The sequence below is a fragment of the Onychomys torridus genome, chromosome 18 (assembly GCF_903995425.1).
Source record: "Onychomys torridus chromosome 18, mOncTor1.1, whole genome shotgun sequence".
Lineage (NCBI taxonomy): Eukaryota > Metazoa > Chordata > Mammalia > Rodentia > Cricetidae > Onychomys > Onychomys torridus.
The window spans coordinates 38536912-38562273 of NC_050460.1; the positions used below are offsets into that span (position 1 = coordinate 38536912).

Here is a 25362-nt window from a genome sequence, read left to right on the forward strand (position 1 = left end):
AGTCCTCCAACTTACCCACGCACACTGTAGCATGTGGTTCTGTTGCTTCTTTTGTAGAGCTAAGTAATGTTCTGCAGTGTGCCTGTATCTCATGTTTTATTGTCCATTCATCTCTCAGTGGACACTATTTCCTTATTTTTTATTGGCCTTAAGGTCCTTAAAGGCTCTACTATTACTACTTAATAGTGCAGGCTTGAAAGCAAGCTTTTGACACATAGGCCTGATCCAGACCATAGCAGCTGACACTGTGATGTAAGGGTAGCCCCAGCAGTACTTCCTGTTCTGACATAGCCCTCTTACCTGGAGGTATAATGCCTTAGTCCTGAGTTAATGAGAACTTGGGCCCTGACCAGCACAGAGCTCTGGATTATTTCCATTCTGTGATGCACAGATGTGTGGCTGGCAGGCTTCTCAGGCTCAGCATTTGCCTGGCTAAATTAATATGTGCTTTAAAATAGCACTCAGGTGCTCTCATCGAATAGCAGGGGTAAGGTTTGTGAGGTTTCTGATTTGATTAACTGTAGGGTATAGGGAAGCTCAGGTTTATATAAGACAATAAAATGTTCTTCGTGTGGAAAAACATAGTTGACTTTTCCAGAAAAACCACAGAAAATGCCAGGCACAGTGGTGCACCTATAATCCTTGAAATGGGGAGGCAGAAGCAGGGTCCTGAGTGGGAGGCCAGTCTGGATTACCTAGTGAGCTTGGTCAACTTGAACTCTACGGGGAGGCTGTCTTTCCAGGAGAATAGGAGGAAAGGGAAGGAAATAGTGTTGTGCATAGAGATAATGCCAGCATATGATGTGGTAAAATGGTATTGTATGTCTCTTTCGGGGTCACTTGGGGACGTAAAATGCCACTTTTCCAGGGTGGTATGGGTTTCCTGGAGGCATCCGCCTGATAGATGGATGCCTCATTGTCTATAGTTCTCTAGTCCCTGCAGAGGCTCATTGGCTCCTTGAAATGGTTAAAAACAGAAAACCTGACCTTGTCAGTGCTTTGGGTGATTTTGTAATTTTTTTTTTTTTTTTTTGAGACAGGGTTTCTCTGTGTAGCTTTGTGCCTTTCCTGGAACTCACTTGGTAGCCCAGGCTGGCCTTGAGCTCACAGAGATCCTCCTGGCTCTGCCTCCCGAGTGCTGGGATTAAAGGCGTGTGCCACCACCGCCTGGCTGTAATTTTTATCCTTAGGTTTCATGTGCCCTTATGCAGCCAGGAAAATACAGTATATTCTTACTTCTTTCTTCTAGAGGGAACCCTAAGCCTAGAGGAAAGCACAGAGCCTTGGCCCCCAGGAAGTCATAGGTAAGAATAGAGGCAGGGGCTAGACAGGGCTAGGAAGGGGTGGACTTCTCCATGTCTAGCACTCAGTCAGGGCTGGTCCCCTTCCATCAAGATAATCTCTCCCAGCTAAAGGGATCTCTGGGCATAAACTGCTAACCTACTGGAAATGTCAGGGTTAGGGTTCCCTCTTGTGAACTTGTCACTTGTGACCACTTTAGCGATGGCTCTGTCTGCCTTCCAGGCTCACTTTTTGAGGATTTTGTTTGTGTTTTAATGGGTGGGGGGTGCTGTGCATGTTTGGGAGTTCTGGAGCACATGACAAAGGCAGACTTTACAGCCCCGATACTGTATTCCATTGTCAGCTTTGGCCGTTCTTACAGTTGCATTTATTCAGTCCTTTATCCCCAAAGGTAAGGGTCATGAAGTAATTAGTGTTTGACATAGATTTGTAGTTAGGCTAAGTTATCTCAATCAGGAAATGGGCCTGAATTATGTCAAGTAAGAGAGGAATTCACTCTCCCTTCCTCCTTCCCTCCTTTCCTTTTTTTTTTTTTTTTTAAGTGTGTGCATGTATTTTTGTCAGCATACTTTTAGTTAGTGTTGCACATAAATTCTGGGAACAGGAGGGCTGAGTGAGGAGATGCTGCCAGCCTCCACCATGAGAAGCATGATGTAAAGTACTAGTGAGCCATGAGCCATGTGGCAAGGTATAAATTAATAGAAATGGGTTAGTTTAAGACATAAGAACTAGATAGCAAGAATCCTGAGCCATTAGGCCAAACAGTTTACACCTCTGTGTATTTATTTGGGTCTGAGTGGCTGTGAGCCTGGGTGGGACTGCAGATAACTCCAGCTACAAATGGCGACCAATGTGAGGCCACAGGGGTGGTGGTGTCTTGAGTTTGGGGCTAGCCTGGGTTATGTAACAACAGCCAGAAACACAATCACAGGGAGGAAAAGAATGCAGGTGAACCTCCAAACTCTGGATGTGATTAGGTTCTCATTAAGCTGCTGAGAGGCATTACAAGACATGCTTCTCATTAGGAGAGTGAAGTAAAGGGGAGCGTAGGGAAATACCTTAGCAGAGGAGAGAATCCACCATGTATCAGCCGATCCTGTGTTTCAGATGATTATAAAAAATAGTTCAGTTTAAGATTTGCATGATGACTTTCTTTTGTTTCAGATACACTTTAATAAACTCTTGATTGCCTCATGATCAAAATTTGATAGTGTGTAAGGTCCATTGGCACTGGTCTTCAAACAGCAGAATTCTTGTGAGATCCTGTCAGGTCCTCAAGATTCTGAAGGGGCTGGAGAGAAAGCATGATTGGTAAAGTGCTTGCTGAAATATTAAAACCTGAGTTCCATCTTCAAGTCCTCTTTAAAAAGCCAGGCATAGTTGTATGTGTGTTTGTAATCCCAGGTAATGCTGAGACCGGAGTATCTCTGGGGTTTGCTGGCTAGCCAGTCCAGCCTGATTGGTGAGTCCCAGGACTCTGTCTCAAGGGGGAGGCAGGGTCAAAGTGGACAGCTCCTGAGGAACAACTGTAAGATGGATATCTACACACACACACACACACACACACACACACACACACAGAGGCATGCACACACACAGAGATGGTATATGAGAAAGTGTAAATACATTTGGCTAAACCTGTACTGCAGCTCACCCGCTGGTTGCTGCTTTTTTTTGTTCCTTATTTTATTTGTAATTGTATATGGTTGACCTGATGTTTGCAGTTTTGATTTGTCTCATTCCTGGGATATTTGAAGGCAGAAACCATTATTCCAGAGTTTAGACTCAATGCTGGCTTTTCCTCTCCCAATGTCAGGAATACCTTCTAATCTGATAACCAACATTAGTCTTTGGGATTGATATATGATCAGGTCAGCACAGAAAACTTGATACTTTGCTGTCTCATGAGAATTTTCTGTTAACTGAAATATCAGGGTTCTCTGGGACCTTTTGGAAGCCTGGGACTCCCAGTGATTCAGCCTTCCTAGAACCCTGACTGGGGCCTTTTTGGTGCTAGGGGTGATAGATAGACAATGCTGAGGTCATCCTCTGGTCATCCTCTGACTCACATTGACAAGCTCTGAGCTGATCAGGGAAACTATTCAAACCAACTTGTTGATCTGTTCACCATCAGAAACCAGTGTCTTCCATTGAATAAGGAATAGCAAGGAGGCATTCCAGAGCCTGGAGGCTTCTACTGTTCACATGACTTTCTTTTTATATAAAGGATTAAAAAGCAATTGCCTGTAACTGTCTTTTGATTAGAGGTGGGGGTCTCTCTGTGTTTCACATTCACACTGGGTCTTTCCTAATCTGAAGTCTTTCAGTGCTGAAATAGTTTCACATTTTGATACATTTTAAATTTCAAACCTTTGGATTAGAGATGCAAACCTAGTAACATCTATGCAGAATCAAATATTTTCTTAGCATTTCAGACAAGGAATGCTTAACCACATACCTGGGCCTTGCGCTGTGTGTGCAGCATTAGCCCAGCCAGACATTGTTACTCAGCAGGTCTTTCTTTCTTTGACATGCAGTCACTTTAAAAATGGAAGTCCTGGTGCCCTCACGGGCTTCAGTCTCCATAACGCCTGACACTGTCTGCTTGGTTTGAGTTTGAAGCCAGTCTTTTAGGGTAGGAAGCACTCCTGGAAGGTGGTAGTCACCACCAGCAGTTGCTAGCCTTTGTATGGTGATTGAGTGGAGAGAACATATGCTCCCATTCTAGCTGCTGGAGCTATGGATGGGCTCCTGGCAGAAGGATGAACATGGGCTCCCAGGTTGCTGTGCAGCTTGCTGAGACTGAGGTCAGCAATGTGGGTGTGGCAATGGAACCACTGCCTGTTCTTCTCTGCCCATTGTTGTGTTTCTGTCAGGGATACAGGGACAAAAAGTGGGTTTCCAGTGCTTTCTGAAGAGTAACTCATACTGGTAGCCAGCCATCTGGACATGTTGGACATCCCTGAAGCAAGGGGAGTCCTGATGTCTATTTAGCAGTAGCAAGCCTATAAAATAAGCATATATAACCCTTGAATTAACCCCAAGTGACCAAGCTAGAGTGAAATGTGTTAGCTATGGATGTTAGCCTTGGGGATCCATATTAGACCCTAGATTGAAAAGAAGTAACCCCATACCACACAGAGCATGCTGCAGCGGGCCTTTAGAAGTTTGGAATGGCCAGGTATGTTGGTGTATGACTTTACTGCCAGCATTTTTGAGGAAGAGACAGATCAGTCTCCTTGAGTTCCTAGCTAGTCTGGTCAACATAGTGAGCTCTGGAATATTCAAGGCTAATAGAGAGACCCTGTCTTAAAACAAAACAAAATAAAACAAAAACAAAAAGAATGGTCGAGGTCTGCTTGCACTGAGCTTTTATCTATGCCCATTCTCGAACTTGAGTAAGAGAGCTCTGCCAGGGTTTGCAACCCATGGGTCCAAGCTTTCCAATTTGGAATATTCTCTTAAGAGTTGAAGCAAGCTCTGCAGCTGTATGCCTCTGAACAGACTGTGGAAAGCCCAAGGGATGGCTTTAGTTGAGGAAAAGAAAATAACAGTGTTAATGGGGAATTAGATCTGATCCACCTTTGGATTTTACAGTGGAAAAATGTTATATTACTAAGCTCCAAATTAAAGTTTTTTAAAAAGATACATATAGTATAAATGTTGATTTTTTTTTTTTTTTTTTTTTTTTTCTAGAGGAGTGCAGATGTATTTTTAAAAGCAGCACACACACCCATTTTTTCTTATTTTCTCATCTGCCCATATGATGGCTTGCAGGAAATCCTTGAATAAATTCTTCAGTGAGGTCTTTCTACTCTGCGTGTAGCTCTGTGCTCAGTGGCCATTATCTAAGCCAGCTGATAGTTTTTGCATAACAATGTTTTTAGATCACAGATTGTCGTTAAGACAGGATTTGAAGTGTTTTTGCTGCAATGGTTTTAGACCACAGATTGTTGTTATTAAAGACACGAGTTGAACTGTTCTTGCTTGACCAAAGTTTTGAATAAGCTGACAGCCCCAGGTTCACCAGGGACAGTGGTGAGCTCCTGTGGAGGGGTCTCAGTCGGCGCTGACTCTTCTTTCTGTGCCATTTGGTGTGCAGATGGTTTGATAGCCTCTTGGCTCTTCTCGTGGAAAACGCTGTAAACATTTCTCATATTTGGGTAAGGGTGGACCTCTGGTACCTTGGGATGGGTTCTAAGCAGTTTCATCAACATCCCAGCTACTCCACCATCAGAGTCCTGCCCCGAGCCTTCTTGCTTTTCCTTGCCCCAGGGTGCTGACAGGCACTGTGTTTGGATCTGTCCAGACATTAGACTCCAAGAGCTTCCAGTTGCTAACTCTGAGATCAGTGGACATGTTGCACCTGGCTCTCTGTTCCTGTTAGAAGCATTTCTTCTACACTTACCATCACAGGAGCAAAGGGAGTACAAAAAGCAGCTGATCTCGAATCTGTCAAACCAATTAAGGAAGACCCTCAGCGTCCCTGCTCTGCTTTGGACCTTAAATGTTCTACAAAGACCATGAGTTAAAGGCTCCATCAACAGCCTACGGCACCATCAGGAGCTGGTAGAACCTTTAAGAGGTAGGATCTAGAACAACGGTTCTCAACCTATGGATGGCAACCCCTAGATTGGGGGCGGGGGTTGCCTAAGACTATCAGAAAACACAGAGACTTACATGATATTCATAAAGGTAGCAAAATTATAGTTATGAAGTAGCAACAAAAATTATTTTGTGGTTGGGGTCACCACAACATGAGAACTATATTAAAGGGTCACAGCGTTAGGAAGGTTGAGAACCACTGGTCTAGACGGCTGTTGGGACACAGGCCACTGCCTCTCTTTCACTTCTGTTTTTATCCCCTGGGAGATAACAGTGTTGTTCTAGCTTGTAGTCCCTCCATGATGTTCTGTCTTGCCATCAGCTCCCAAACAGCCGAGTCAGCCTGCTATTGACTAAATCCTCGAAAACCCCAAACCCTGATAAAGCTTTCCTCCATCGAAGTCAATTATTACCCTCGGGTATTTTGTCATAGCCACAGAAAGCTGACCTACGTAGTTCCCAAGGGAGTTAACACCCTGTAAACTGAGGCATTCATGTATGTCCTGGAAGGTTATTAGATTCACCTGTGGCACAGATAGTCTTTAGAAAGCCTAACTTCAGACAGGTACCTCTTTTCAGTTAAAATCTTAAAAAAAATCCAACCTTCTAGAATAGCACTTGGAACTTAGAAGTACAGAGATGGTTGGCAGGGCCATAGCCAGGTTGTGCAGATGATGAAATCGGTGGTGTCATCAGTAGAGTAAGAACTCAAGTCCAGATAGATACCCAGTACTACCATACATTTCATCTTACAGTAAACACTTGGCAGAGAGAAAGGCACCTGGTATTTTCATTGTATTTGCTTTTTCCTTATAGTAAATCATATTGTTAAAACCATCCTACTCTTGAGATAGAGCTAGAGAATGCATAAAGAGGGATTCATTTTTAAATCAAAATTTATGAACTTGCCTTGTAACACTTTATGATAGTTCTGCTTGAATTATCACTGCCTATTCAAGTAAAATAGAATTTAATTTTTTTCTGTGGGTTTTTTTTTTTCCACAATTTTGGGTCACAATCAACCTAAGGATGAATTAATAGATCTCCAAGTGAACTGTCAAGACAGGTCCCCTCTGGGTTTGAAATGTGATTAAAGATGCCAGTGAACTCGCTTGGGAATCTGCAGAGTACATCAGAGTCCCCATGAAAATGCTAGAAGAAACCACAAGTGTTTGCCCAAGTGTGTGCATAGTGAAGGCACAGCCAACTCAAAAAGCAGGAGGAAGCATGGCCACCTTTGTCGAGCTGCTTGCCCCTTAACTACTGTGTAGCTTTGAGGTGCTAGTCACGGATTCCCTGGTATGGGAATGGGATGCTTTTAGCCTTTGGACTGGGATTCAGTTGGTAAAGGGCAATGTAAGAGACACTCAGTTGTGGGCAGGGCTCTGTGTGGTCCTCCTCCCTATAAGCTGGCCTCTGTTGTATCTGAAAGCCTTCCTTCTGTTGGGGACAGTGGTGTTGTGAGGGGTGTGAGTAGAGAAGAGGGCTAGAGATGCCTGGGAGTCTGTCCCTCATTGCCATTTTTTTCCCCTGCTGCTCATGTGCACGTGCATGTGACCCTGGCCCCTGCAGAGGGGCTTGTGGAGGAGGGAAAGCGTCAAAGGGGAATGAACAGTGGCTCTTCATGTTTGCTGGATGTTTCTCGGTGGGAGGAGCTTTTCCTTGGTCACTCAATGACCAGGTGTTTGGGGATTTTAAGATGTGTGTGTGTGTGTGTGTGTGTGTGTGTGTGCGCGCGCGCGCACGCACATGTTAGGACAAGTGTCTCAGAAGGCCAGAAGAGGATATTGGATCCTCTGGGAGCTGCAGTTATAAGCAGACGTGAGCCTCCAACATGAGTGCTGGGGACCAAACACTTGTCCCCTTCAAGAGCAGTGAGCACTCTTGACTGCTGGGCCATCTCTCCAGTCCTGTTTCACCAGTGCCTGCCTGCTTGCCTGCCTGCCTTCCTTCCTTCCTTCCTTCCTTCCTCCCTCCCTCCCTCCTTCCTTCCTCCCTCCCTCCCTCCCTCCCCCACCCACCCACCTACCCACCCATCCATCCATCCATCCTTCCTGTCTCTCTTTGTTTTTAATAGTTAGTTGAGCTCAAGCAAGCAAGCACACCTAATACATGCTTTCTCTTTCTCTATGTCTTTCTAACTCAGCCTTTCACCTTCTCTACAGATCCCATAGGTTCCTCTCCTACAAACTAGTGCTGCTCCGGCTCATGCTTCTCTGCTGAGGTCCGAGCTGACTCAAGAGCTTAGAGGATCACTGCAGCTTTGTAACCTTCAAGGTGTCCTTAGCAGAAGATCAAAACCTCATCTTTTTGAAGAGTGCTACGTTTTGCCAGTCACCTCTTGCAACTGTGTGCCAAAGGTAAGCCTGCCACTTCTGCAGAAGAGAGGCAGAAGAGGTCAGTTGTTTTTTGTTGTTTTGACTTGAGTGCTTAATTTGCACAGTAGTTACTTGTTTTTTTAAATTTTAAAGGTTTTTTTATTTGATGTGTATGCGTGTTTTTATATGTATATAGGTACCTATGGATGTTCCAGAGTACCCAGGTTTAATTCCCGGGCGTGGCTCAAACAACTACCCACTACACCCTAGTGCCTGTGAAGGTCAAAAGTAGGTGTCAGATCCTCTGAAACTAGAGTTACAGATGGTTGGTTGTAAGCCACAGTGTGGGTGCTGGGAACTGAATCCATCCAGGTCCTCTGCATGAGTAGTGTTCTTAACCAATGAGCCATCTCTCCAGCCCCCTGCATAGTAGTTATTGAATTAGTAAAACAGCAGTAGGTGATGCCCTGATTTGTTGAACTGCATTAAATTTAAGCTCTGAAGGGACATAGTTCAAAAACTAGGTTGTCACTGTTCAGACGTGAGAGCGGGTGGTTTTGAGTGTTTAAATAAAAGCGTGCAGACCAGTTCATAGCTCCATCCCAGGCAGTGAGGTTCTGGAATATGCCCTGAATGGAGGTTGCCTGTGTACTAACTGAGGACCAGAAGCATACAGCAAGGAGGAAAGTGGCCTTGTGCCTGGTCAAGTTCAAGTCCAGCTTGGTACTGAGAGGGTTAGTTCACATCAGAAGAAATGCAAATAAAGAAAAGGTTTTTAAGACTGTTTCACAAGTCTGTATGAGAGATGTGCTCAAGCTGTATTAGAAGGAAATGCTGACTGTAATTGACCTTGTGCAGTGGGGACCATGGAGCCCTCATGGTGATTTGGGTAGAAAAGATGAGGTTGTGTAACAAATATGTGGTAGGGGGAGAAGAGAGAGAGGAGAGGGAGAGGTGTGTGTGTGTGTGTGTGTGTCTGTGTCTGTGTCTGTGTCTGTGTCTGTGTCTGTATCTGTGTGTGAGTGTTGCTGGGATTGATATATGCTAGACAAGCATTCTGTGCCTGAACTATATCCCCAGCCCACAAAAATATCTTGGCTGTGACTGGTGGTTTGAGGCCTTTGACTTAGGATGTGTGTGGTGCAGTTCATCTGGTGTTTCCACTGGCTGACAGAAATATCTCGTGAGGAGGCATATTTTCATCTGTAGAGGGTTGCCTCGGAGCTGCAGGGCTAGCGCCCACCCACCGACTGACCTTCCCTTTCCCCGCAAATCCCATACTGTTTCTCTTACTTGGATTGTCTTGAGATAGTCTCAGACCTATGATTTGGTCTGTGGAGTTTGGCATAGTGATTTCTGTAAACGTACCTTTACACGAGTTAGAATTCACTTTCATTTGGTCTGAAACCACCACTGAAATACTTTGTGAATGTGCTTTCTTCCTCTTGGTGCTTTTTAAAACATTTATCTGGAAACTCGTTAATGTAATGTCCTCACTGTGCCTGTTACAGTATGCGGTATTTGGAATGCTGTAATGTTGATAGGCCGTATTTCATTAATGAAGTGTCCCAGCGCTTTACCTTGGCATCTGTATGATTTCCTGTGGAGAAAGTGGCTCACTGTCCCAGCTGTGTTGGGCATCTGAGGTGGATTCAGAACTAGGTGCTGGACTGGAATCCAGAGCTGACAGTCAGGCTTTGGAACCCTATTCCCAGCCCTACTCATCCCTGTTATTCCCTCATTGCCCACAGATAGTGCTATGGAGCTACAAATCCCCCCCTGCCTTCACAGGGCCCTCCACCCTCCCCTTGACAAGCCCATGGGGGTAGGGAATATCCCAGTAATAGCAGAATTGCTTACAAAGAGAACTTCTCCAACTCCAGGGACTCAGGGTCTTAGAAATGGTCTTACTGGATTCAAGTCATTTGTAAATGTGGTCACCTGTCAATCCATTTGTCAGATTTCATGGGCCTGTAAGTTAGAAATTACAGCTTTTCAGATCTGGTCACTGGAATTCATTAATAATTCACCAGGAACAGACTGGCCCTGCCTATGAGGAAGTTTTTAATGATCACTCAGTGACATTGACAGACTTAGAGTTTGCACTGAGGAGGGAGAGGTCTGTACTGGCTCCTGGCTCTGGACCAGCCTGCACACTCAGCAGGGTGCATTACACCGTCCTGGGGATGATTTCAAGGGCTATGTTTATTTCATAAGGGATGAGAGCTTTACAGAAAGCATTTAATTTTGTGGTTTAGAGGGGGTAGCAGTCATGTAATAAACGCTGCGAGCACCAGCCACATTCCAAGCCATTTCACTGTTTTTTTTTAGCAGCTACAAAACCAGATAAAATACAGTTCCAGACACCCTTCCATGTGTCCTAGCTGGCTAGGGTGAGAGATTATGCAGCCCAGCTAGATTACATGGGGCTATAAACTGTGTCTATAACCTGTCTGTCTGGAGCAGAGAAGCACTGATTTTGGGAAGGGGCCTGGGAAGGCTCAGGGATGTTATAGTGGATCCAGTTTGAAGGAATGAAAGGATGATACATCGGTAGAGATTTAATTGTCCTGCTTGGCACCGGACAGGCCTGGAGGCCTGAGTGAGTATGAGTCTTAGAGGCAGTGGTGTGCGGAGCTAGAGATAAACTTTCTGGTCTTGATCTTTTTGGTTTTTCGAGACAGGGTTTCTCTGTGTAGTAGTTTTGGCGCCTTTCCTGGAACTCGCTTTGTAGCCCAGGCTGGCCTCAAACTCCCAGAGATCCACCTGGCTCTGCCTCCCGAGTGCTGGGATTAAAGGCATGTGCCACCACCGCCTGGCCAGTCCTGATCTTTTGAAGAGCCAGTTGGAAGCACAGTGACAGCATCCTCAGTGTGCCAGACTACAGTGCCATCTAGGCAGAATGGTGACTGGGATGGTAGTTCTTGAATACGTTTCCTAGTTACTGGGTGCCCAAGGTGTGTACCAGGTTACTAGCCTACATCTGGGGCTGGGCTGAAGGAGCACTTAGAAGAGGGTGGGGCCTTTGATTTCCAGGCCTGTGTTTTCCTGCCCCATGGTCTTATCTCATTGAAGTAAAGGCACAGAATTTGGGGGACCTCTGGCCTACCCTGTCTGGAGAATGGAGACCGTGGAGATAGGATGCTCACATGCCATTTTCACACTCTGATTGTTTTGTTTACAGACGATCACTCGGCATTTCACTTGAAAACTGAAATTCCCTCTTGCTGGAGGTGGCTGTTCCTTAGCGGGGGTGGATGTGGTGAGGCCTCTGGGTGCTAGACTGAGAGGGGAAATACCGTCCACCGGATTTCACCGGCTTGTTCATGGCTGCTAGGAGTATCTTGGGATACAGATACCAGCCATGATGCTGTCCATCCCTTACCATCCTGCACAGATACTGCAATGCAGGAGAAAATCACACACCAACCTTTACCTTCCAAAGAATACAATCCAGTAATGTTTCGTTGATGAAGGAAAGTTTCACTACTCACGTTCACATTATACTTGACTTATATAAAAGCAAATTTTCCTAGAGCTTAACATGTATCAGTCTGTTTTGTATTACTGCAACAGAATTCCCGAGGCTGGGGGAACATTTATAAAGAAAAGGTACACATCTAGCTCACAGTCGTGATGCTTCAGCAGTGATGGCCTTCTTGCCGGCAGAGCCTCAAGGCTGTGCATGATGCCATACGCACATGCAAGTGACAGTTTGTTATCTTTTGTTCTCTCTCCTTCTTTAAAGGCCACTATAGGTTCATGGATGGGTGGATCTACATCTTGACGATCATGTCTAATCCCAGTCAGCCCCCTAAGTGTCATAGATTAAATTGCAGCCTTTTTATACCTCCTTATTATATATAACGGGGATTTCAGCACATGAACCCAGCACATTTCAGCCCCCATCCAAACCATAGCAATATGTGTAGAAAGCATGTCTGGGATTTGTTGGTTCCTTGAAGCAGAATCTTAAAAGTTCTTATTAATAAAATCAAACCTGAGGCCAGTTATTGGGGTGAATGCTGAAAGATCAGAGAAGCAGAACAAGCCACAGCTACCTCACCTCACCAGTTCTTCAGCTGATCCTGTTTCCATAGACTGGAAGCCTCTAAGTCCTCATCCAGAATGGATCTCAGCTGAACTGTGCTGCTCAAATGCTAAAAGCTTAACCAGCCAAATGCTTCTAGTTTCTGGTCTTCACACCTTATATACTTTTCTGTTTTCTACCATCCCACCTGTATCCTTGAACAGATGGATTCCTGCCTCTGGAATGCTAGGATTAAAGGCCTGCGCTACCACTGCCTATCCTCTATGTTTAATAATGTGGCTGTTCTGTCTCTGACCCCATATAAGTTTATTAGGGCACACAATATTTGGGGGAACACAATACTACCACAATTCCTTATTTTTAGCATGGCTCCACATTTGTTGTTTTGGCAGTGGCTACAGTGACCTCCTTAGACTCTTGCAGATGAAGCTGCCTGGTAGGGACTTAGGACTTTAGGACTCCAGCTGCTGCTGGAGGTGTACAGCTGGAAGTGTCATCTGTGTGGTAGGACTTGTTGAGTGCCTGCAGAAACAGAGGAGCCTGTGATGGTCCAGGCCACAGTCTCTGCAGCTTGGACCAGTTTCTTCCTGTCTAAGGTTGTTCCCAGGGCCAAGAGAGGACCGCGGCCTTTGATGCTCCAGGTTTCACAGGGGGCAGATCTGTAATGATTGATTAAATAAATGCTCGGTAAGCATTTACAGCTGCCTACTAAAGCCCTGTGGCATTGTCTCCTCTATAGTTACCGTAATGGGACGGTTGTGGAACCCCGGTAGGGTCGGCAAGAGGTTTACCCTTTCTGGTGTGTCTCTGTGGCCTCTGCTGCCAATGGATTGCCTCGTGTGCTAGGTGAATAGGTAAGGTAAGCGTTTGGACCAAGGTCTGACGCTAGGCTACTTCCTCAGTTAATGTTCTGTTACCATTCCTGGCATGCCCTGGAGACAACCCTGATACTGTACACTTGCCTGCCTTGAAGCTGGACTCCAGGCTTTGCGAGAGAAGCTCCTTGGCCAGAGCTTCGTGCTCGTAGGTATCTCGTGGGGGGGGGGGGCTGCGAGTGTCCTCCCCTTTCATTTTCACATCAACTTCCTTTGATTAACTTTTCCCACCTCTGCTGCCATAGAAAAATCTCCAGCCAGCAAGTAGGATTTGAAGAAACGTGAAGAACAGAAGGGACAGTGAGAGGGAGGGGACAGGGACCCCAGTGGCAGCTTTTGAGCTGGGCCAAGGTGATTTTGCAGGCTGCTTATCCCCACAGGCCTTGGTGCTCAGGATCCTCTTATACCACTGGTTGCGTCAGATCTGCTGTGACAGGAACTGTCCACAGAGGTGACTGCCTGCTGCTCAGTAGCCACTTCCTGTGTGCTAGCCCTGCCTCTGGCCCCTTCTGCAGAGCATAGCTTTTCATACTGCTTTCTGACCTTTCTGTGTGTGGTCAGTGGAACGATCATTTTCTTACGGTGGGGTAGTGATAAGCCACACTTCCCCAGCCGCCTGTCTTCACTGATGACACTCCTGTCCCTCAGCTTCCTAGAAAACCAGAGAAACAAAATTTTGAAAGAAAAATCACATCTCTTCCTTTATCTCCCCCCCCCTTTTTGTTACAGATTATAGAAGTCACTAATATTCTGGTTTATGTTTTAAATGAAAATATCCCCCTCTTATCCAAGGCTTTGTTTTCTACAGTTTGTTAGCTACACTCAGCCATTCCCAGAAAAAAAAAAAAAAAAATCAGTAGGAAATTCCAGGAACAAACTATTCAGTTTTCAACTTTATGCCCTCTGAGTGGTGCGGTGAACTCTTGCTTGGCTCTGCTCAGGATGTGAGTCATCCTTTTATCCGGTGTGTCCACATGGTATAACCTCTCTCCCTACAGTCATTCAGTAGCTGTTTCTGCGGGAGACCAGCTGTTGTGTTATTGGCGTGCTTGTATACAAGACTTGGAACTGGCTGTCCATGCTTTCAGGCACACAGATGCCGTGCACATAGAGGACAGTAGCGAAGAAGTAGCCACTCAGCTGTAAATGGAAGTGTGGCCGCTGTTGAGACTCTGGAATCAGGAAGAGTCCAGAGGTCCATCTTGACTTTTCCTCAGGAAAACAAAAAGTTGTGTGTGTCAGGGCAGAAGGTATACATACTCCTGTTGTGGGTCAGGGCAGGTGATGTAGGCTTTTAGCAATGGGACCTTGACTAGGTGACTCAAATATGGATTGCTTTGCCAATGCAAGGACAGTGGGTGGGATTCCCGACATGTACACACAGGAGTGAGCAGTGCCTGGTGGTCCTTGTAGCTTTGGGAGTGAGGGCGATCCTTAGTACATGGCATCTACAAGTGCCTCTGGTGGATTTCTCTACAGGAGCCAAGGGAGCCTAAGATTTAGCTTCTTCTTGTCGGGATTAATTTTCCTTTTGATTCTTTCTTTTCTTTTTTTCTCAAATCACTGGAAATGTTTGTGGGCGCTGAGATTTAAAAGGGCTATGACAACATGAATAAATCAGACTATTGGAGATCACAGTTTAAGTTAAGGTTTTGGGTGCGCTGTGTGGATATCTGAGCCAAATATGAAAAGATCTTTTGGATGGAAACAAAGGGAGGCCCTGGTATTTGCTTTGGTGGAAGGTGGCTGTGTCTTCTGCCGGGTCTGTGACCCTGGAGGCCAGCTTTAGCTCCCTCCAGGACTTCGGTCAGACCTATGGTATCACTGACAAGTCCTTCAGTGAGCGTTGAGTGTGATGCCAACCATGGGAAGTAAAGGCGATTCTCTCTTTGAAAGGCTGCAGCCCACAGACCTGTGTAACCTTGTCTGAAGGCCTGTGCAGGCAGCAGGGTGCACCAGGCACAGTCAGGAGCGGCCCTCGACCTGTGTGGACTTCAAGCCAGAGGGGATAGAGCAGTGGCATTCCTCCTAAGTCTCCAGACAGTTTGTCTCTTCCAGGCACACGGGTTGAGGGAGTCTCCAGACTTGGTGTTCAGTATTTCTACATAGCATGTCTCTTCCGCCAGCTATCATCCTGGGTTCTGTTTACAGTTGCTCTCTTTGTACTTGGTGTGGAAGCAGCAGGCATTACCCTTACCCCATTGCTCACACAGAGGAATGCCTAGTTTATAGATGCTGACCTTTCATATGCAGTAGCCACACACACACCCCCACCACCCCCACCACCCCCACCATCCCCAGCAGAGGGGACATGTTCCAAGACCTCCACTTAGACTCCTGGATAGAACTGAACCTCTTAAATACAGATCCCACCATGTACAAACAGTGTTTTTCATAAATGCCTGTTGAGACCCTTTCCTTGGACACCACAGAACACTGGGGATGAGAAATTGAGCTCACCTTACTGAGGGCAGTGTATATATACATTCTGTGGTAGTTTGAATAAGAATGACCCCCATAGGCTCATATATTTGAAGTTATCAGGAAGTGAGTAGTGCTATTCGAGAATGATGGAGAGGGGTGGCTTTGCTGGAGGAAGTGTGTCGCTGGCGGTGGGCTTTGAGCCCTCCCTGCCCATCTCCCTGCTTGTGGATCAGCATGGAGCTCTCAGCTACTGCTCCAGCTAACAGCCCGTGTGCTGCAGTGCGCCCCACCATGATGCTAATGGACTAAACCTCTGAAACCAAAAGCAAGCCCCCAATTAGATGCTTTCTCGTATACGAGAGCCCTTGCTCATGGTGTCTCTTGACAGCAATCGAGGAATGACTAAGACACAGCCTGGGCTCTGCCATTTCCTCACCGGAACCTGCTGCCTTCAAGATTGCAGTCCTTATGTCGCTGTGTCCCGGTGACTAGAATCGGAACTCTCGGTTCTGTGAGAGCCTGCTGGAGCTCTGGAGAGCCCAAGGCTCTTTAGCAGGCTGATTCTGTGTCCTGTCTCCTTGAGTAACCACTCATGCTTAACAGCGTGGATGTTGCTTATAAGGAGACAGTGTCAGGAACAAAAACTTAACAATGCTGATACAGAATACTTTATCAATCAGTTGTTTTCTCTGCAAAAAGAAAATACATAAAACTAATAACCATCATGTACCCACATCAGAACCGAGTTTCAGTAGATTGCATGATAAAGGGCCTAGAACTTCCAGTTGCTTCTGTTTGAGTTGCTCCTCACTAGTCCCTACAGGACCACTATCTGTCACAGGGAGTCCTGGGTACTAACTGTTGTTCCTCTGAGAATATTCTTCCACCACTGACCTTGGCATATAGTAGAGTTGGGGTATATATGCATATGTATAGAAGTTTATGCATATAAGTTGCATATTGGAAGGATGGTTTAAGCGTTGATTAAAATAAAGCAAGGGAGGAGTCACAGTAGTGTCTTCTACGAACTGTCCCCAGAGGTCCATGTGCTAGAGGCTCTGTCCCTAGCTGCTGGAAGTGTGGGAGGTGGTGGAAACTCTAGAAGGTGGGGTCTGGGTGAGAGATCACTGGAGGTGGACATTGGAAGGATGTGGCATGTCCTCTGCTGCCTGGCCCCCTCACCATGTGATAAGAAACCTCTTCTGTTCCCTAGTCTGGCTTTTGTGAGACCGACCGCCTTGCACGGGCCCATTGAGGTCAAGCAAGCAAACCATAGACGGGTGTGCCCATGAGCAGGAATGAGGGAGAGGTCTGTTGATGGGACGGTTCTTGGTCTTGCTGGGTTGGTGGCGGCAGGAACTCACACATGTTGAGCTGTCAGAAGCAAATACACAGGCCTGTCATTAGTGAGTATCCTTATCTAAGTAACCAGGAGGCCTTGGAAGAAATGGGCGCTGGGTACAAGTAATTCTGCAGAGTCCTGGGAATTTCCTGGGAGTCTGTGCTTACTTCAGAATAACAGTTTAAACTTTTTTTTGTTTTTTTTTTTTTTCCAAAGTTGGGGCAGGGGAGGGGAAGGCCGCCTTGTTTCCCCTTGTTTCAGGAGCCTGTCGTTTGGAGTCTAAGAATTTCCAGTGTACATTTCTGTGAGTGGGTGACTCACAGGAGGGAGGAAATAGGGGCGGGGACGGAACTCCTGTGAACAATTGCTGCAGAAGGTCTTTATCAGCAGCACTCCTGTTCTCTCCTTGAGCCCTCGCTGTGCCCCTGGTTATAATCTACAATAATTTCGATTGCACTGATGGTGCGCAAGTAAATAAAACGGAGGCCGTGTGTACTGACTGCAAGAAGACTACAGTTCAAACTCCAGTCAACACACACACACACACACACACGGAATGAAAGCAGTGTTTACTCTGTTTTGACTGCTAAGTCTAACAATCAAGGCTATCAACAGTGGCTTTGCAAGCAAGGATTTGCAAAGTATGTCAGTTATTGCAAACAAGATGCCTCCTTTCAGAGATCCACTGACTCTGGGTCGGGAGATGTGGGCTGTGGTCTCATCATCTGCTCTTCTATTGACTGTCACGTCTTGAGCAGGTTACTTGAGCTCATACGCCTTCGGTCTCCTTGTCTGTAGAGTAGCAGGCCGGACACACTCGGAGGGGCCGCCTCCATATGAACTCGCTGCATTGTGAGCACCTAGTGAGCTTGAACTAGAACGTGTTCTGTGGAGAGCAGCAGTTACTCTCTGCTCTTACTGGCCGTACCCTTGGGAAAGTCATGGTCACTGAAATGTCATTTTGATAGGAATCTAGCTGAGTGTGACTTCATATACTCTATCTCTCTCGGGCTTGGACTTTTCCAAACATGGGTATTATTTAACCAGATGACTAAATGAACCGATGACTTATCTAGAGACTGTGGTCCTTATCAAGAGTCAGGTGGTTCTGAAGTTCAAAGTGGATGCTCACACCGATCTAACTGGTGTCCAAGAAGCTTCAGTAAAGCTGTCTGACAGAACAGTACTCTGTTACATGACCACCGTACACCAGTCGTAACTGGTGCATGCTAACTGAATGCTCAGCTCCCTTTGGGTTTTTAATAGACATCCGTTTTCTGTTCCAGGAGTCCGTCCCGGACACCACTTGTTCGTCACCATATCCTTGGTACCTCCTGGGTGTTATACCTCATACTTGTTTCGATGATCCCTGTGGTTGTCAGAGGTTCAGTACTTGGTAGAAGGCCTTTTTGTTGCATGGTCCTGTGTTTTTCTTATGATCGTAGGGGTCCTGATAACTGCACAGTCAGCCTGGCCTCGCTGTTGGCATTGAACTTGGGCACCTGTCTTCTCCTCTGCAGCGATGCCTTCCTGTGGAAGCAGGGCTGGATGCACAGAGGCACTCCCAGCTGGGGGATCTACCTCACTTATTCCGGGTCCTTCTGCCCATAGGTTTACTCCCCTTCATTTACTTGCTAGTCGTTTGTGTCCTTGCTTTTTAATATTTACTCCAGCATGTGTATATGTAAGCCCAAGCCACACTGTCTAGTTTTACTCACGTTAGCACATTATAAAAATGGGGCTTCGACTTCTGTGGTCCTTAGGCTTTTGCCACTTCTGTATCCTGACTACAGGAAGAGATGATCGCTTCATTTGTTAGCATTGCTGTAGGATACTGAGCTGTGTGGCGCCACTGCCCATCTGTCCCTTTGGCTGCTGATTGGGCTGTTTCTTGTCTTTCCCCCATCATCCCTGTTGCTGCTGTGAGCATCATTGTACGCATCCCTTGTCAACACGCTGAAAGTGTCGTTCCCAGACTATCAGTGGGAGTGTAGCCTTGTACTCACGTCCACGGTAGCTCTGTAGGATCATTCTGACTTGCTTTCTAGCATACCCCCATTTCTTCCTCAGCAGAGCGTGTGGCCTCACTTCAGCCAGCAGCCTTTTCTGTATTCCCTGGCTAGTGTTAAAGAGGACTCTTATTGTGGTCCCAGGTGATGAATGAGTTTGAATGCTGTTTTATGTGCACTCACCATCTGTGCTGTCTGTCTACAGGCGACCGTGTTTTGCCTGCCTTTTCTCTTGGTCTTTTTCTCTGCGGTGTAGGGATTTTCATTATTCCAGACGCCAGCCGTTTGTCATTATATACATTGCTTCCTAGCAGCCATTTGTAAGCAAGCGTGTTCAATCTTTTGATCTCTAAATCCAGGATTCCTACTTGCAAATAGCCCGTGGCTCCACCAGGTATGTTCAGCCTGTGGCCTGCTGATGGGTTCCTCCCAGGAGTCTTGTGATTCTGGACCAACATTGAGAGGCTAGAGAGATGACTCAGTAGTCTAGAGGGCTTGCTGTTCTTCAGAGGACTACAGTTTAGTTCCCAGCACCCATGTGGCTTACCTGGAATTCCACCTCTAGGGGATTAAAGTCCCTTTATATGGCCCTTGTAGTAACTGCACACACAAGCCAAGCATGTACATATATAGTCTCTCCTCTCCCCTCTCTCTCTCTCTCTCTCTCTCTCTTACACACACACACACACACACACACACACACACACACACACTCACACACACATTTTTTAAAAAACATATTAATTTTTTTTTTTAGAATATTTGCAGTGTTTTTGTTTTTTTTTTTAATTTAATGGCACCATTCTGGAGGGTTTTTTGGATGACATTATTTTGTGCTGTCAGAAGGTTGGATGCTCATGTTAGACCCTCTGCTTAATTAGAATAGTCTTCAGTCTTTACCTGAAGCAACAGTGGCTACCACTCTATAAGTCAGCATTTTGGTGTCAGAAGATCATGTGTGCTAAGAGCTCTTCCAGGGTTTTTCCTGTTTCACCATTCCACGGCCTAGCTGTAAATCACAGGGTTAGGGAAGATCAACACAAGCGTTTGTTTTAAATGCTAGACATTTATTAAAAGTATGTAGAGGGTTGGGGATTTAGCTCGGTGGTAGAGTGCTCGCCTAGCAAGTGCAAGGCCCTGGGTTCGATCCTCAGCTCAAAAAAAAAAAAAAAAGTATGTAGATTGTTAATATTTTTTACCAGGTAGGCATTGAGTCTCAGGCTGTGCCTTGGGAATTTTATGTACTGTTATTTTTTAAAACTGTTATTTTTTAAAAACTGTTATTTTTTTTTTAAATCTCTTCCATGATGATCACTTGCTGGAGAACCTGGGGAGTAGCCTGTGAGTTGTGGGAGAGGTGGGAATGGGGTTAGGGGATCTATACCAGGCCTGAAGAGGTGGAGCAGAGCCGCAGGGCTGGGCAGTGGAGGGATAGAGAATTGATTAGAGTCCAGCACAGTTTCAAGGCCAGCCTGCATGCAGGGCTTTGCTGGCACAGTGGCTGCGAGTTAGAGATGGGGGTGGGGGGGCGGTGTCTCAAATTTTTGGCCTGACAGGAGATGAGTGCTTACGTGGCATTTCACTTACCAAGATGGGAATCCCCGTGCAAACAGCTCCGGAGTTTTTGTTGTTTGTTCCATTGATTTTTCTTTCACTGGAGTGGGAGAATCCCAATGATCTCCGACATCCCAGATTTAAAGCGTACTTTGGACATCCACATGGAGATGTTCTCTAGGCAGCTGAATGTAGAAGTCTGGCGGTAGGTAGGGGGATGGGGCTGGAAAACAACACGTGGATAGCATAAAGTTCAGGTTGTGGGTGGAGGAGAGGCTGCCCCTAGGATAGGAGAAACCCAGGAGACTAGGAAGAAATAGCAAGGAAACAAGCCATCGGGGCAGCATAGTGCAAGAGGAGGGTTTGTAGACAGGCTGGCCGTAACTGCCGCTCTACTGAAGCCCAGTGGATAGGGGCAACTAACATGGAAGGGATAAACGCCTTCAATAGCCTTAAAGAGCAGATAGATGGGAGAGCGGGTAGAGATGGCAGGCTGGGCAATATGTGGAACTGTGTTGTGTTGCTGTATAGGAAAGAGATGCCGTAGATGCCGTTTGGGGTAGGGGATGCTGTCACATGTGAAATGGGATGGTTCAGAAAGACCTTACAGCCAGGGGCGCTGAGACAGGTTTCTTTCGGGAAGTAGACTACCTCACGGGTTCAGGTGGCTCACCCCACTAACACAGGGGACTGTGGCGTGTTCCCAGGTACAGTAGTGATTTATGTATTCTTCTGGTGGCTCCCATCCTTTACCCCAGAATGCAGAAAGCCAAGATTAGAGTAGATGAGAAGAAAGGTTTTGAGTAGAGTTCTGGGCACTCCGGTCAGGCTCACAGCATAGCTCTTTACATCTTTACATCCTGCATAGAAGTTTGAAAGCATTATTGTCACCAGAAAAAGTCTTTACTGTGTGAAGAATGTGTGGGTAAAACTAGGCGTAGACAGTGCTGAGCAGTATAGGATCAGCTACACTGATTCTGGGACTGGGGTGGAAGTTGTAAAGAGCCTGGAACTGCTTGTGCTGTGCTAAGAAAGTAAACAAATACACATAAATTTCAGATGCTGGGATGCACCAAGGCACTGGCTTCCAGAGCTCCTGGCAGCCACAGTTGACAGGTGCTCAAGGTCCAGACCACCAGCCATACTTGTTGATGGTGTGCGTGGTCACATGACACACTGGTGAAGCGTGATGCTTTCCTTTCTGTGGTGGTCTAAAAGACCATGGCATCCATAGGCTCACAGGGAGTGGCATTATGAGGAGGCATGGCCTTGTTGGAGTAGATGTGGCTTTCTTGGATGAAGCGTGTCACATGGAGTGGGCTTTGAGGTCTCAGAAGCTCAAGCCAGTTCTCTTCCCTCATATTTTTTTTCTTTCCAATTTCCCTTCCAAGATTACATGTCTCACTTGGCATCGGGTCTCAGACTCTCATTTTTTCTCCCTAGAAATTTCCTATTCTTGAAGATCTTGAGGTCTTTAAAAATATTGCTGGAATTGTTATGGTTCCCTAGCTTTCCAGATAGGTAGGACTCTCAGCTCCTTCTCCAGCACCATGTCTGCCTGCATGCCATCCTTCCCGCCACGATGATAATGGACTAAACCTCTGAACTATAAGCCAGCCCCAATTAAATGTTTTCTTTTCTAAGAGTTGCTGTGGTCATGGTGTGTCTTCACAGCAGTAAAACCCTAACTAAGGCACTTTCCTAGACCACCAGTCAGGGCTCATCAGGAGAAAAATATCCTAAGAGTTCTAGGGGAAGGTCATTTTACAGAGCAGCTGACTGGCACTCCTCCAATCAGGGGATGTCTGGGCATTGTCGCAGTCAGGAGGCACCTGAGCAGCCGAGATGCCTAATCTAGTATCCTTGATAAGATGCAGAGACAGAAATAGGACATTGGGGAGAAACTGTCAGTATAAAAGTTTCTTTATTATTGAGATAATTATGTCTTAGTAATCCTTTTAAGAATGCAGTGAGAAGATTCATAAAGGGATTTTGGGAGTACCTCACACCCTGTTGGATGGCTGCTGTTAGAACGAAATGTTGGCATGAATAAGGAGATATTGAACCTTTGTGCCTTGTGGGTGGAGATCCTGTAGCTCTGGAAACAGATGTGGGAATGGAAGCCCCGTCACTAGTGGGGAGCTCTCATAGGCTTCTGAAGGATGGAGGACAATGGGGACACTTGAATATATCGCGAGGAGCTAGGTGTTCACCTGTCCTAGGTGCTTAGTGCCTCAGGCTGGTATTTTAACTTTCTCTTTTTTAGCAGCAGCTTGGTTATAATTCTTTGTGAAATATTTTCTGGCAGGTACTCTGGGTAACTGGAAATCCCCCAGACATAAGTTTGTTGTAGGTATTAGCCACAGTGGGAGTGTGGGGTACAAGGAGCTGAAAATATTCCCAAGACTTGTTGGTACCCACTGAACAAGCCCAGGTGGAACCTAGTAACACTGCAGATGCTGGCTGGCTGTGGTGATGCATAATGTAGTCTCCGTGGAGACTTAAGAGATCCCAGGAGCTCTCTGACCAGCCAGTCTAGTGGAGATGGATCGCTCCCGGTTCAGTGAAAGAATGTATTTCAAACAATTAGTTGGAGAGTAATTGAGGAAAACAAGCCATGTCGACTCCTGGCCCCCACAAGCCGTACATGGGAGAGTAAACCTACACATACATGAGCACATGTACACATACATGACCCCCACACATGAAGCTGAGGGGGAAGGATATCTGAGAAGGAAAAGGAAAGAAAAAGAAGTGGCAGTTCAGAGTTACCAATCACCTCCCCTCAGAAGCCACCCGCTCTGGTGGCCCAGGCTGGCTTACAAACCCTGGCCGCCTCCACTGGGGAGAAGTATCTTAGAAGGGGTCACACTGGTGACTGTGGAGGAAACCTTCACAGCCTCAAAGGCAGGGACCTCCCACCGACATCCAACAAAGCCAGAAAACAAACCCCACAGCAAGAGCCCCTCCGCCGTCACCCACTGAGGCAAGCTGGCTTCTACCCTGTAACATCCAGCCTGAGCCGCACTGTCAGGAGACGTTGCCTCTGTCTCATAAAATATTAAAACCACAAATCCTGCCCCAAGTCATCCCCAGGAGAGCAGGGCCTGGTGTTTTCTTCTTAAGTAATTCCACCTACTCATTTATCAAAAGAAAATTGAATTCGGCTTTTGCTTATCAGCATCCATCTTCCCACGGGGATTTATTCTTTAGAGCAACAGCAAGATTCAGCTTCCGAGTTAGACTACTGGGCAGGGAGAATAGTAAGGAGAGGACTTTCTGGTGAGTTGGAACCCCCAGATCCTCTGCTCTCTTGACTCGTGGACTTGGGTGAGTTACTGAACACCCCCAGCCCCCCCTTTCATCGTTTCTAAACGCATCTGTAGATAGCATCTATTTCAAAGGGTTCTTATGAACATTTGATGCACTCATCCATGTGAAACACTGTGCTATGGTTGCACTTGGCCTTTGCACACACATGCCCCTTGACCATGCAGGTGGTGCCAGGTGCTCACGCCCCTCCCTGCGACTGTACATGGAAATGTTCTCTGTGTGAGGTGTACTTTTCTGTCTCAGGGGAGGTGGTAAGACCTCGACTATTGTCACAGCTTAATTAACTTAGTAAGAGTTGGAACAGTCCCTAGATCCCATAGTGTGTTCTAGGTAGGATGAAAGTGTATTCGCTGTAATTAGGGACATTGCTGCAAAAAAGCCATCAACTGGCCTTTCTGTTCCCCTTCAGGAGACCACAGGTCCTGCCAAGTGCTGTCAGATGAGTTGGCAGCTGGCAAATCCATCTACACACAACTTGAGAAGTTGATCAAGAGTTTTAGTTGCTTCTAAGACCCATTCATGAGTCAGTCTCTTTAATGCAAATAGGCTTTTTCCACAGGCCGTGCACCAAGGGCCAGGAACATTGCAATACATGGGGGAGAACAAAGGAAGCTCCCCTTTCCAAAGAAAGGCTCGCCACTGACATCAGCTTCCTGTTGCTGCAGGAGCAAATGCCCACAGTGCAAATGCCCTAAAAGAGTGTCATTTCTGTCTCCTCCTTTTGTGGTTCTAAGGTCAGAGTCTGATACAAATCAGGATGTCATCAGGGGCTACACTCCTGCAGGCTCTAGCTCTAAGGGAACTAACTGTCTTTTACAGTGTCTTGGCTGCAGCCTAGCATCTTTAGATCTCTCCCTGACTTTCCCGCCTCATGGATATCTGTGTCTATCCAGAGCCTGCTGGACCATCCAGGGTCTTCCCCGGAGCAGACAGTTAGTGACCTCACTTCCTGTTGGCCATGTCATCCAACAGATCCAGAGTTGCACTTGTTAGGATACAGACACATACATGCTTCCCACATCTTCCAAAACACAAGCCTGTGTTTTGAGTGAGTTTTCGTGAGTTGATCAGTTGTAGTCCTCCACCACCCAAGACATGATCTATTACACAAAATAAAAAGTTCCAGAGACCCTTGGTCAAGTTGTTACATGATTGAATAATTCAGATTTGGTTGAAAATTGACATTGGGATGGCATCTGTCTCCATTTGATCTCAGATTGTCCCTCCACTCCTACCTTCTAAGTCAGTTACTTCTCATAGGCACACATAGTATGGTGTGTCTGTATACACATGCCCACAAATATATTTTCCCAAAGTTTCAAGTCAATATCCTGCCGATAAAGGGTTAGACTTGTTCTGCCCTCCCGCCCATCTATGGGTTCATTTTGAATTTTGTTTGTTAATTAAATCCTTGTGTTTTCAACCTCACATTTAGACTGGCAGTCCCCTAGTTGTTAGATTAATCTTTATTAATCATTAAAACAAAGTAAATGTTGCTGTTATTCCTTTTTAAATAATATTTTATTCTTTGAGATTTTCATATAATATG

General features: G+C 46.1%; 1 protein-coding gene across 5 annotated transcripts in view; it reads left to right on the plus strand.

Moving 5' to 3' along the window:
* Nck2 (NCK adaptor protein 2) overlaps positions 1-25362 on the plus strand; it is a 128560-nt gene that overhangs the window by 62616 nt on the left and 40582 nt on the right. For 4 of the 5 annotated variants that reach the window (XM_036168339.1, XM_036168341.1, XM_036168340.1 and 1 more), the window contains one exon: positions 8073-8267. The exons of the other annotated variant lie outside the window; for it this stretch is intronic. The gene's annotated coding sequence lies outside the window, so the exon portion shown is untranslated. The remainder of the gene's footprint in view (positions 1-8072; positions 8268-25362) is intronic. 5 annotated transcript variants of the gene reach the window in all.